We start from the raw sequence: 15060 nt of genomic DNA, 5'->3' as shown, positions 1-15060 counted from the left end.
TAAAATCATCATTCTTTCCTTTGTTCCTCAAAAAATTACTTTTGCAGATACATGTTTTCTGTCTGAACACTGCAATATGAAAATTGCATACGCATGTATTTAGTGAGTGAATAAGAAGAAAAATCTCCTTTAGATTAATACAGAGGTCAGGCCTTTGTATGAACTGAGCACCTCCCATACTGTAGGTCTGTGCACATCAAATATTTTGTCATTTATTTTAAACCAATGAGTAGTTTCAGTGTCTCAATTTCTGTGAAAAATAAATAGGTAGAAATGTAGAAAATGTTTTCTGAAGTCACATTGGTATTAGCACATGTTTGAATGGAGTGCCACTACACCTGGCAACAACTACAGTAGATGAATGTTTGCCTCTGCAAAGTCACCATATGAGGGGAAGAACTGCGAAAATGAATAATAATAGGATTAATTATTTCTCACCCATACCACCAAGGGAGAATCCCCATATGGAGTTTTCAGTGAATGAATTACACTCACAGATGTTTCAGCATCTGGTTGATCCTTTTGGCATTTGCCAAGGCAAGACACATAACCAAGCGGGACCGTACATGCTCTTTCCCCCTGTTTTTGCGCGCACAATTAGGCACTTTAAAGGCCTAGCACTTAATCCACTTATAAACAAAAGGGTAGAGCAACTAAATGGAAAAGGAGACATTTATCACTTTTTTTTTTCTTGAGAAAGTTCTAGATACAAAGACTGACAATATGTGACAGATGAATTTTAAATGCATTTTACAGTGTTAAATAGTGCATACTGTCTTTAAACATATACACTAGAAAGAAAGGTACTAAATAGTGTTTCTTTTATGTATAATCATACAGAAGGTAGATCATTATTATTATTATTACTTATTATTATTAGGATACTACTGCATGTAGAACCTCTTTTATGGAGCTACCTATAAATAGAACCTTCATATGTCTGGATGTAACAAGTCCTTTTTAATATACTTATAAAACATAGTAGGGCTTTAACAATCTCATAACCAACACACACACACACACACACACACACACACACACACACACACTAGTTGTGCATTTCAGGGTGACATGCATTTGATCGTGCCTGCAAAGGTGCGAGGTGACTCACGGTTAGTTAATGTTCACATGCTTATTAGATTGATTTGAACAAAACACTAGCAGAGAGGCTGTGGCAGCACAGAGAAAGTATAAATTCAACAAGATGGAACATGTCAAATTCAAGGATTCAGTGCATGACTGCTCAGTGTTACGGTGGATTCAAGAACTCCGACATGCCAGGCAGCGTGGATAGATGAAGGTACAAAGGACAAGAAGGGCATGGTGTGATGCTTTAAAGCAACACATATTGTTCCCTTTCTTGTCTCGCTATGGCTATGAGTCACTTCACAGCATCCACGTAATGTGAGTGCAATGTGAGGACAGCACAGTCAGTAGCTTGCTTATAATGATCAAGGACTTGCAAAACCTGCAATAAGCGATATCAGACCTTAAGTCCTGAAACTAATATGTGCTATGTGGAGATTTCATTGAGACATAATGATATAAACCAATATCCACACAGCAGGCAGCTGTGTTGCTGTTTCACCTCTGTTCTAAAGCTTGTTGTCAACTTCCGCTCCATAACGAAGCTCCTCATCCATTCAGTAGCTTTTCCTTTTTAATAACTTGCTTGTCTTCTCCCTCGCTGTTTAAAAACGGCCCTCTCCCCCTCCCATTCCTGAAAAAAATTCTCGTAATGGCGGAATCGAAGAAGCGAGCGAGTAAACTTGTTAAACTAGTAAACTTGCTACCTACCTCTTCACTTGTCATTGTGGGACATGTAACCTTCAGCGGGAGGAAAAACTGGCAAAGCGAGACTGGTAACCGGCGACACTTCTCAGCAGCTACGTTTAGCTTAGCTATTAGCATTTATCCTTCCATTTGTCCCTCGTAGGCCTCGGTAGTGCAGTGGCTTTGCTGTGTGTTATTTACAAATGTGTTGCGGTTTCTGTCACCCTCGAGTGGTCAGAAAAATTGCTTATTGCAGCTTTACGCTCCTACTTGGTCATTTTCAACGTGAAATAGACACAATGAGATCCTCACAAACTCACCACTTATTACATGACTTTGTTTTGTCTCTGTCTTTATTTGTATAACCTACTGTGAATTACTGTATATCCTTAATCATTATCTAATACCCTGTCCACTTATTGTTCTTACATAGTATGTATTGCATGTATTATGTGGAAAAACATGGCCAAATGTGAGTCTGAAACTTTGCATCCATAATAGTACCAGATAACCCAAAACTAATCCAATAAAGGGACAGAAATTGAAAGTTTTTTCTTATTATCTCTAAACTTTACATGACACAACCTCTAATGCCAAACACTGCCTGCTGAAATAGCTACGAGGCAATTGAAGTAAACTAATGTATTGTAAATAGCCATATACTATTCCCCCTGAATCTTAATCTTCATCATAATATTAATGTAGGGAAAACATTTAAGCTGTTATGACTAACTGTATCAACGTAACTGCAAAGATTGGCCTGGATTAAAGGAAATCCCTTTCCCATCACATCATTCAGACTTAATCTGAGACCATTTTTTCACACTATAGTCACATCTTGGGCTCAGCAGACCATGACTTCCCTCAGCTTTTGCAAATGAATTTCTCCATCACTTCAAAGGCGGTCTGCCACAGCAAGAGGAGCACTTTGCAACAGTTGTAGCCTGCCAGCATCAACAAGTTCAGTTAGAGGCTTACTTACACCCTGTGGTGATTCTCTTGAGAAAGTTGTAAGCATTTTGAACTGTTTGGCCCTCCATGACTCTTACAAGACAGTCAAAGTGATTGGATGGAATGGGATATAAGTTCGAAAGTGAATGCATTTCCCTCTCTTTGCTCCAACAGAAAGGTATTTCAGTATTTACAGTAGAGTATGTAAGGTTAATTTTACTGCATACATACCAAGGAGGCTTACAGAGAATAGTGGCTATTTGGGGGATAAACAAACTTTGAGCAACCAATTTCCCCCTATCACATTTATCATGTTCGACCACTGATCTCTTCACAGTATTATAGTAGTAATTCCTCTGCCAAACCAATCTTGCAATCGTGCTTATTAATACATAAAAGCGACTCATCTGAATCTCTTTATACATATTTGCAAGAGAATGTTTGATGGTATCAATCATCAGTAGTATAAATTGAGATTAGATGAAACATTTGAATGTTCAGGATCTGCAAAGAAAGCTGCACATCACACTTAGGAGGAAACTCACAGTGCGGAGTACAGCACTCAAATATAATTTCTATGATCTCAGTCAGTTCAATCAATATGTGTTAACATCAATACAGCTGGAAGCCAGACAGCCAAGGCTTTAAGTTCTAATCAGAGAACCAAGGCTGTAGACAGTGAAGAGACTAAAAAAAAAAGTGACAATGATTTTTTTAAGATTTACATTGAAATGAGCTTTATTTTATTGCAGCGCCAACAGCTATGAACCATATAATGTGCTCATATCGCTGCAAAATTACCCTGAGCCCCGCCACAGTGTTCACAATGATGGTTTGTCTCTTGATGTTATAATCATGAGAGTCTTTCTCTATTGTTTCCTTCCTTTGTCCAGTTGTCCAGCATCATAGGAATAACACAAAATTTGTCTTTTGTCTTTTGTTGTTTACTCCCCCTGTTGAGAGGTCCTTGGATGGAGAATGAAGAGGAAATTGAACTCCTTGGTCTTTTCTGCAGCACCTTTCTAATCTACTTGAAGGTTCATCTATTCTCAGTATGTTTGGCATTGAGAGATTTTGTTTTGTATGGTACCTTTACCTCACTGCAAGGCAAGGTTTGTTTTCATCTGCAAGAAGTACATCTGCAAGAAGTACACCATCTGTTTAATACACTCACAGCTCCTCGGCAGGTCAGATGATTGCCAGGAAATCTGTTTTGACCCCTGGCCATAATTAGCCATTATCATAAAATACCAGTGTCACATTCACACTGGACATGCAAAGCTGAAGGAAAGCTATGTACTGTATATAGGACACTGCCAAGTATGATATATCTTTTACCAACTCATCTGCAGCACACATTAATTATGGAACATTCATTGTTCATTCATTGCAATCTGTAACCAGTAAATATTCAGTCAGAGGCAGAATACAGACATTTTCCAACAACATGTTTATCAAATATTATACTTTGTTACTGTGTCATTACACTGAAACTAAAGAAACAAGGGTGCTGTAATTCTAAAGGTGTCTGCTCTTTTTTCTTTACTGGAAGAAGGGATTTACACTTTATAGCAATAAATATCAATGAACACATTTAAATCAGCTGGAGTACACAAATGACAGGATTTTCATCAGAACTGCCACCCTCAAGGCATCAGTAAAATCTGCAAGGAAAAACCTGAACTTGCAGAGTGTAATGTAATGGTCACGATTGTGTTCCTTTGTGTGGGGTTTTTTGTTTCTCTTTCTCTCTTTTCTTCTCTGTATCACTTTCACTCCAAATGGTGTAGTTCGTCATTGAACTGAAATGTGAACTGACAAAGAAATACAAATTTAAAAAAAATACAGACCTACAATTTTAAGAAAAAATAAATAAACGCTGCTGGAGAATATTTTTTTAAACAGGGTTCTGTCTGTGAGGCTTCCTGAATGTGAAATGCCCTACAAGAATCTTTTGTCATTGTTGTTGTTGTTGTTCTGTTCTCTTTTTTCCTGAATTACCCATCTTCAGGAAGATTAACTGAGTGGGAGGTTGTGGCCAGCTGGGGCCGGGTTAAGTATGTGTTGGGAGGGGAGGCCAAAGTGATTCTCTAAAAGTTAACCTTTAATTGCTTCAAAACAGATCAAAATAATAAATTAAAAAAATACTTTAAGCTCCTTGTATTGAATATTTGTAGCGGGGCTAATCTTTTATGCTCTGATTAAGGACTAGAAAAGCTCAGTGTTCATAGTTAATTGTTTCCCCTTTAGTGCTATCCTGTTTGCTGTTATGGACCAGAAATTAAAAAAGGTTTACACACACACACACACACACCTACACACACACACACACACACACACACACACACACAGAGAGAGAGAGAGAGACAATGTTTTAAGCTCTGCAAAAAGGAATGAAAGTTTAAGGAGAACTGAGGTAGTGTGGCTCGGCTTCTTCCTTCATTTTCAGTATTCATCCTATAAAGTCCAATAGCAGATTCAAATCTCTTAAGCTACCTCCAGATTTATTTGATATCAAATAAGATTATTCTATTTAGAGAGTCCTTATACCCAGCAAACAGAAAAAAGATCTTCTGACGAATTTAACCCTTGTTGCTACTACAGGTGTATTGCAATAAATTCAGCATTTTCACATACAGCATGATAACACAGTTGAAAAGGCCCTATTAACTAAGAAAATTAGGGTTTTTTTTTTTTTTGCCAAACTCCTATTTTTGTCATTTGTTCATTATGCTCCCAAACATTTTACTGTGAAATCTGTGTGTGTATTTGTTTACATGTGTAATTGTGTGTGCATGCATGTTTAATTACTGTAGGCTATATGCGCACTGCCTTAAAATGTGTGTGTGTGTGTGTGTGTGTGTGTGTGTGTGTGTGTGTGCGTGTGCGTGTGTGTGTGTGTGTGTTTTATTGATCGCTCACAGTCGAGTGTAGTGTGCCGTAGAAATATGATGATTGAATGGGCAGGAGAGATAATATTATCTGGGATGTCCAAAAGACCAGGCAGTGTCACTTGGTGGGATAAGTGTGAGCCTGCAATTGAATAGAGGTCCATTATTGCCAGCAGAGGATTTCTGATGATGTTTGTGAAAGCTATTATAACCCAGAAATTGAAAGAGCTGAGAACTCAATACAGAGTGCTCTCTACCAGCTCTGGCTGTTTATGTAAAGCACTCCCCCAAGGATAGAAAACCATCCAGTGGTGTTTCACTTTGGAGGGAGAGAGAGAGAGAGCGAGAGAGAGAGAGAGAGAGAGAGAGAGAGAGAGAGAGAGAGAGAGAGAGGAAATGAGAGAAAAGCGAAAAAGACATAAGCTTCAGTTTGCAAAATATGATTTCAATAAATATAATGTCCTCCAACCTAGCTTCAGACCACGGTGCTAAGACAGCTCTAATCAAAGTAAAAAATGACCTGCTATTAGCCGCTGACAAGAGCTCTGTATCAGCTCTTGTTCTCCTTGATATACGTGCAGCCTTCAGTACTGTTAATCATGGCATCCTTGTGAAAGCGTTTCGAAAGTCTTGCTCGAATCAGCGCTGCTGCTCTTCACTGGTTTCACTCATAACTGACGAACAGATCCCAATCCAACAGAGTCGAATAAAATTTCATGAAATGAGCACAAACTCTTCAACGCAAATTACATTTTGTGGACTCAAATTATGTGAAGATTATTCCTCCATCACGAAAGGATTATGTGACAATAGCACAAATTGGAGACGCCATTTTCACCTGTTTGTCACATGAAAAGGTTAGCTGACCGTTAAAGGACCTACATGTAACAATGACACCCAGCGTTTAAAATGGGTACTGCAGTCCAAATTCAAAATATTGGAGAGAGTCGTCTCCCCCCGCCCCCTCCTCCCCAGACTCGAAGCTCACGCGGGTTGCCAGGTGAAAACAGAAAGAAAACAGACGCAGTTTCCATTTTCTTAGATTGAAGAGCGTGAAGCTAATCAGTATGGTAGATAGTGGTAACATGGAAGACAGGACTCTGACTGCTGGAAGTTCTGCACCAAAACAAAACAAGAAGCCTATAACAGACGAGGCTAAAAGAGCTAAGAGGGAGAGGGAGGGGAGCGCGACACCCGGAGCTCCCAGGAGCCCCGCGGATCATTCGGCTTGAAGTTCCCGTTCCCCGGCCCCCCACAACACGGCAGACCAGAGACTCCGGTCAGGCTCCTGTACAGCTACTAAGCTATGGTATGTAACCTAGCCTAGCAAATTAGCTTCACTTTGTCGGTACATAGCCAGCTGCCGACAGAGAGTGGGGGTACAGAAGGGAATGAAACTATCATAGTGACTTTTTGTCAGCAGACCATGGTGTTCCTCATATCCAGTGTGTGTGCAGGTTGTAATCGCCTCGTTTAGTCCGCATTTGGCGTCTGGTTCCGACGTCCTGTGTCCGGTTCATGTGTCCATAATCACCACATTTAATACAACTCCATACTCTGATTATGTTACTTGATTTGTGTTTAGTCAAGTTTGTTAGCGGTAGCATTTTCCATTAGCTGCAGCTCGTAGCATCAGAATAGTAAATGTTGGATAAAATATGTTCACAGTCTCCATCTTTCATATGCATCTCCAATATTTACCCGTATTTTGCCACGGCTCTGGTCATGGAGCTTTTTCGAAAGAGGACGAGGCTTTTTAGATCGGGTAGAATCCATCTCACTTGATCCAGTTCGTTTGCTTGCTTCCATGGCTGCAGTACGCTGTGTTTGCATGCCAATTTGTTTCATATCTGGCAACCCGGGGTGTCGAAATGGGCAGTGGGCGGGATCACACAGGCCAAAACACAAACAGACGTTCCGCTCCGCAACGGAAATTTCAAAGGAGAACATACTGGCTGTAGCATTGTTGTCGGAGAAGCCAGTATTTCAATTTAGCATGTTTTCTTAATCTCTGATGACATATCATGGTCATGAGTTTAGGCAACTAAAACAACTTGGTTAAGGTTAGGGTAAAGTATTGGTCATGGTTACATTTTAAAAAAAGAAAACACGCTATAAATTAAAACTTCACTCAGTAGAAAACACAGCTTGTCAGAGTTGAAAGCAAATGTATCCGCCCATCCACACAACTGCTTTCTGCTGCACTATTTCAGTGTCAAACTACTGCCTCTTTCTAGTCTCCTCCACATAATCCTTTTGTGGTGAGGAATCATATTTTTCTCATTATTTAAGATGCTCATTTCATGAATATCGAGATACCAGGCTGGCCAATCTGTTATCCTAGATGGTGATCTACCTGTTCTGAGGTCTGCTTTGGCAACTTCAGTTCTAGGTTCTTTCTTCTTACTCTCACTTTAATTTTCTCTCTTATACTCCCCCCTTGGTAATATTATCAGTAACACTAAATAATGTTCTGTGAGTCACTGTTATGCAAATGATGCACAACTTGATAGCAATAAAACCTGTTGACATAACACAACTAAAAAAATGGAATCCTGTATTGTAGACATCAAAGGATGGGTGATGTCAATGCAGACAAAACTGAGATTGTCATTCAGACCTAAAACCAGAACAAAACATTCACATATGAGATGAAATACAGTGGCTGTACAGTTACCCTAAAGGATTCTGTCAAAAATATAATTATATTTGATGCCATTCCTTTTCCTTTTGCTACTTCCCTGCAGTCTGTCATTTACTTGCCTCTCTTTCGGCCTGCGCTATTGTTTCCTGATACTCTTATATCCATTCACACACATACAAGCCCGCACACACAGGTGACTTGACCTGAATTAACCATATTAACCATTGCATTATATTGGAATAGAGAGTAAAAATACTATTTGTTTGAGCTCCTCTTGCATCTAGTTGAGTAAAAATACTGAAACAATTTGAAAAAAAAATCTGTATCTAATCAGCATCTGCAAAGAATGAGGAGATAAGACATTCCTAAAGGATCCGAGCGATCACTGGGGATTTATATGTGGCAGATAAAAGCCACTGAGGGCCATGCAGCTGCTTGGCTTCACCATGCATCTCAACAGGTTCAGTTCTCATTTACTATTCACTCTTTTGTACAGAAACATCTATGTCATTCTCCGTAGCACAATATTTATTAATCATGATGTCCTGTATTCATATGTAAACTTATGGAATAAGAAGAATAAAGCCCGCACCTCAGTTCAAGGCTCAGTTGTGCAGTGCATATTCCCAGATGATATATTCCCACTCCGATGGAAATTAATATGCTATGAAACCTCGTTGACTATTCTCTCCGACTTGGTTTGCTTGTTGAGGGAGCATAAAGCTTCCTTGTGGAGCTGTTTTCTTCTCTTCTCACGTTTTCATGGAATCTTTTACATTTCAAACCCTGCAGGCATTCTGGTCATACAATATATTGATTGTTGTCATGTTGCTGTTAGTCAAGCACTGCAAAACCAGCGTGGTGAGGGCAAATTTGTGGCTTTAATCTTTCCTTCTCTGTATGCAATCATGTGTTTGCACACATGCACACTTGGACACGGACACACACGCTCACACAAATCAGGCACATGCAAAAGGAAAAAGGCTTTTATTGAAATTCCTATGAGGACTCATACTCATGCATATTCCTTCAACCTCTTGGTGGCAGAGTATTAGTCATTGGGGCAGTGAAAGGCATGAATAAATACAGCTATGGGTGAATGGATCCGAGGCCAGAGAGACAGACTGGCTAAACACAGTTGACAGTCTGACATCTCTCTCACTTGGGTTAGGGTGGTTCATGGGGTTGGATGGTGTGACACGCTTTAGTGTGTGGCATATTATATTCTCTGTAAGCGTTCATATTTTTCCATCTTGAGTGTTGCCTTTGGTGCTTTGAGATATGAAATTTCACGGCCATGCCCTGCTGTGTGGAGGAGTAACGTGTAAGTTGTAGTTGAAGGTAATTGGGCGTGGCTTGGCCAGATGTCCATACAGTTCCAGACACAACAAAGGGGCAGCTGACAAGTGCAGAATGTTTCAAAAGGGAAAGAGTTTCAGTTCATGGTCACTTTTCAGCCTGTACCTGATGGTTTCTCTCACAAATGTATCGTTTCACCCTTGAAACTGTCCCATGAAACACTGGAAGGCACCCGTGTGTGAAGGAGAACACATGTGTATACAGGCACACACACAACCCCACACGCTCACTCAAGATGGACCATCTTTACAATACTCAGATGGGCACAGTGCACAGCGAAGCTGCCTTTTATGCTCAATGTGTAGTTTTAAGGCCATGGGTCATTGTCTCTGGGAATGTCATTTGCCAGAACATTTTATGACACTGTCGGTCTATCTCATAAGCCCCAGGGACGAGACTGAGAGGAAGAGCTCATCTTTGTATTAAAGCTATAAATAAAATCATTGGACTTGTGATATTGTTTCAAACCTCTAGGCTGCTTGGTCACCCCAGTGCTGTGAAGGACGATTTGCTGGCTGTGACAGGTGTTAGAGGATTGTTGCTTACCCTCTAGCAGTCCAGAGGAAGCTCTCTGGACATGGCTGGAGGCCAACAGGGCTCTGTGACTGAGACATTGGTCCCTGATCAGGTCTGTCATCTCATCTGATACAGTGCAGAGCCAGTTCCAAACACATTCAGGGGCCAGGAGCCCCAGAGCACCGAGCCACACGCTCATAATACGCTGATAAAACACAGTAACTGGGCTGATTTCCTCCTGGATCAGGAGCAGGCAGCTTAAGGTCAGCTACCACAGCACAACACAGTACTTCATTTAGACAACTTTAGTATTTAGCTTTGTCACCTAAACCTCCATTCGATTTCCCTTCAGTATGAATAAGTGTATTCTTAAAGGATGTCGGGCATTAGTTACTGGAGCAAATTGCATGACTGTTAGGTGTGCAGTGATAGTGTGATACACTTATCAGCTCTGTAAGCTGCATCATCATATGACCATTGTCACATTCTAGTTCACCAGGACTGTTGTTCAACAAGTTTAATTTCTCAATATGTTTTACTATGTACTGCTACAGAATATAAAGTAACAACTTAAGAAATCAATGTTATGAACATTTTGCAATCGCTGTAGTTTAAAGCTGCAATAAGCAAAATTTTCTGACCATTAGAGGGTGACAAAAACCACAACGTATTTGTAAATAAAGCACAGCAAAGCCACTGCACTACAGAGGCCTACTAAGGACATACATTGCAAATCCCATAAAGGCTAATAGCTAAGTTAAGCATACCTGCAGAGAAGTGTCGGCGGTTATCAGTCTCACTTTTACACTAATTTAAAAAAAATAAAAATAAAAATTTAAAATGAAAAGCTACTGAATGGACCGAGAGGAGCTTCGTTCTGGAGCTAAATTTGACAACAAGCTTTAGAAAAGAGGTGAAAACAGCAACGCAGCTGGCCCGCTGTGTGGATATTAGTTTATATCATTATGTCATAATGAAATCTCCACATAGTTTCAGGATAGGTTATAGGGTCTGATATCGCTTATTGCAGGTTTAAAAATACATGAGTACAAGTTGTCATGAAATGCTATGATTACAAATACATATTGATATAATATGTCTAATTCCCATGTAGCCAGCCAGGTAATGATAATGTAATGATGATGTAATAATTTTGGTTTTAGCTTAAAATGGATTAATCATTCAGGAAAAAATTAATTTGGTATAAAAGCATAAAAGCATTTGGAATATGAAAATGTGTGGAAAACTGGTACCTCTGTCAAAACTTCTCATCCCTTAAGAGTCTTTTAATGATTCAATGACAGAGCTGGAAAACATCACAGTGTAACAGCAGAATTTTACCAAAACACGTATCTCATAATGAACAAAATTTGTATGTGCCCTGCTTATGGCCTAATCCTATGCTTACATGCCCCAAATGCCTCTTTTGAATGAAAATATCACAGACGCTATCAAAAAGTCCACTATAACAGCCAAGTTACACTTAACTACCAGAGTCTAAGGAGTCACTCTCTCCCTTCTGCCTGTCAGTAAAAGCGTGTCTTCGCTCGCCAAATGATACAGTGTGCCTGTATCTGGAAGGAGCAGAGCCCACCCTCTTCTCTACAGTCAGGTATGGATAACAGGGTCTGCTGGAGGGATCAGGAGTCAGCTTGTGTAATAACATCACTCTCGCACCTAGCAGAGGACCAGGCTGAGACACCAGAGATGATTACAGGGATTGCCTCTCTCTCACACACACTCCCCAGACCGCTCTCCCATTTCCATAACAGGCCTTCTCCAGAAAGACTCTTTAAAGTGAGCTCTGCTGCGGAGGGTCGTTGAGCCAACATTACTGTACCTCTATTCTGTCAGCTCAATTTGCTGTGCGGAAATATGAGCTTGATTGCTGCGACAGAGGAAAAAAACAACTTAGTTTTATTTTACTGAGTCAATTCATTTTTTAATAACCAGGTTTTAATCCTGGCTGGCTTATGTTCAAGGAATTCAAGTATTATCAAAATGTATTTATTGTTCATAATTGAAGCCACTTGTCCTTTTAAAAGAATAGTAACAGCTGGATACTCCACACTAGAATGCAACAGATTGCCTCATTATGAGGAGGCTCAGTTTCAAGCAGATGGATATTTATTTTTTAAATTTTCGTTTAACCTTTATTTAACCAGGTGAAGTCCCATTGAGATTCAAAATCTCATTTTCAAGGGAGAGACAGGGGCAGAAAGCAAAGTTGCAGACGGGACAGCACATGCAAAATACAACATCACATAAAGTAAAATAACATTACAAGGAGAGAGAGGGGAAAATGAGACAGAACGAGGGGGAGCAGGGAGGGGAGGAGTAAAGAGAGACAGAGAAAAGGTGAGAAAAGTAAAGTATCACGTTATAACAAGCATGTCAATGTTTTTAATGAGATGCTTGTTATAATGTAATACTTTACTTGCCTTACCTTTTCTCTCTCTTCTCTCACCTCTCTTCCAAAACAGATGGTGAAGCAACATCTAATCGAGAACTTCAATTTGTGTGATTACAGTTTTCCTCCTCAGAGAGTTCCCTCGGCTATTTGCTTGTTTTAAACTTTTTGTCTCATACAGTTCCTATTTTCTATCACAGCTGCTGACATAACTGTGCATTGATGCCTAGAGATTAACTTCACAGAGTTGCTGAACCAATATTTACTCGTAACACTTTACTAAGAGGACTAATAGGGCACCTCCTGTTGGTTTGGGCCTACAGTTTACACACGAACACACAGCTGTAGGTGGCTAAATTGGAAGATCAATGGATTTTTTCATTACTGCAATTCCTGTTAATTATTTCCCGATCTAGGTGGGGCTTTTGTTGGCAGAGTCATGAGAGTTGTTTATGTCTTTGGTGAAGGGTCATTATGGAAGCCCGGGTGGGAGGTCTATCCCTTTTAATTATCTCTCCATTTGTGAAGTCCATGGTCACATCACCGCTGCATCATGCTGTCAGCTGCACTATTGAACTCTAATGAGCATGAAGCAAGGTTATTAAGGTAAGCACTATAATAGATGGAAACTATGTTAAAAAAAACATTGTCGTGAACTGAAATAAAACTAAAAACGAGAAAAAAACTAGAACTGAATTATCTTATCTAATTGTAAAACTGTAACTAAACAGAATAATTACATATATTAAATATTTTTTGTCTTTTTGTTTATATGCAGGGTAAAAAAAAAAAGAATGGATTTGGGGGGAGAATTTTTTACTATTTTAACTTTTATGCTAATTGAAAAAAATTAGGTAAATACTAAAATTTTTGATTTATTGTTTGTATTACTCAATACCTGTTGCACACATATACAAAATACCTGTTCTGAACATCTGTCATTGTACCTTTAAAAAATACCACCCCTAGCAAAAATACTACAACTGAAACTGAAAATAAAAAATAAACTAAACAAATAAATCCTAAACTAAAAGTACCAAAACCACACTGCACTAAAATGAAATAAAAAATGAAAACTGTATAAAACTAAAGTGAAAAGTCCCAAGCTATAATAGCACTGGCATGAAGCCTAGCTGGGTTGATCGTGATATCCTGGTCTGTGATGATCTGTGATCAACAAATACTTATCTTGTCTTTGGCTATAGATTGGTGTCCTGCATCTTGTTTCATACTGTAGATCTTCTAACACTCATCACATGCTGCCAAGAGAGAATAACTCAATGCTGCCAACACACATTGCTTAAAAGCTTTGCCAGTGGTGTTTGTGGCGAGTGTGCCCAGATAGTCAAGTGCTTAGGTTTGTTGCTTCTGGAGCCGCATCTCTGCCCCTAATGGACTGGGACTGAACGCTGCCAGAACCTTCTCTCCTCTGCTTCACCTACTCTGTCTCCCTCTCTGCTTTCCAACTCTCTGAATAAATAAAAAAATATTAAAGGTGAGTGGCTTTATAAAAAAAAAAAAAGTGTTGTTTGTGGTTAGATAATATGCAGTTGGACTTTAGCGCTGACCTTTGCCCTTTGTGGGCGCCTCCACAACCAAAATCCCAAACTCTCCCATTCTTGGAACGGACAACCCAGAGTTACAGTCTTGGACTTTACTTTCATTTATGTTGTTGTTTGTTTTGTTTTTGAAAAATGTGATAATGGTTTCAAGCCTTTGTCACATAAATGGGCAATTAAATCTCTACATGACCATGATAATGAAATCAGATGATCTCGGTAATTAGTCTGAAATGAAACCATTAATGTTAATTTCCCCTTAAAATACAGTATCAGTAATTGAAAAGAGCATTTACCAGTCCGCTGAGAGATGATGTTTGAGTAAAGCTAAAAGCTCCCCTGTCAATTCCACATATAGCCTCATGAGGTGTTAAGTGCATCTGACTGAGTTCATTCAAATCTCTGGAGTCTTTTATTTTCAGGACAAAAAAACTCTACAATAAACTTAGATTATAACAATGTCAACAAATGCTAGACAAATGCTTGCAGTTTTGTCAAAGAATGAGAACTAAAACACACTCACACACACACAAAAGTTGGCCTAGTTGGCAGAGCGTGGTAAATATACACTAGATGCAATGGATAGCAGTTTATGTCATCAGCAGTTGGTAGTTGAGTAGACCTGCAGTATGACAACAGGTGTGAGGTATTGATGGCAATAACAAAACATCGTTAATAGATTCAAATTCACATTGCAGATTCACATTCATTATAATTTTATCATCCCATGTGAGAAATTTGATTTAAAAACACATCAAGGTGCAATATGTAGGCTTCTTACTGTCCGATGGTGAAAAATGACCATAATATACATGCAGGCTTTGATAGGGCTGTTGATCAATGCCCATGACTCAATGATTACTTTGCCAGGTTCCTAGATTTCTGTCTTTCAAAAATCACTTTGAAGTCGGCACTCTGTTTGGAACAAAAACTCCCCGCTCGTCCCACTCGCCCACT

Source organism: Centroberyx gerrardi, chromosome 12 (assembly GCF_048128805.1).
Source record: "Centroberyx gerrardi isolate f3 chromosome 12, fCenGer3.hap1.cur.20231027, whole genome shotgun sequence".
NCBI lineage: Eukaryota > Metazoa > Chordata > Actinopteri > Beryciformes > Berycidae > Centroberyx > Centroberyx gerrardi.
The sequence above is the reverse complement of the archived record's forward strand: the minus strand, read 5'-3'. Positions refer to the sequence as shown.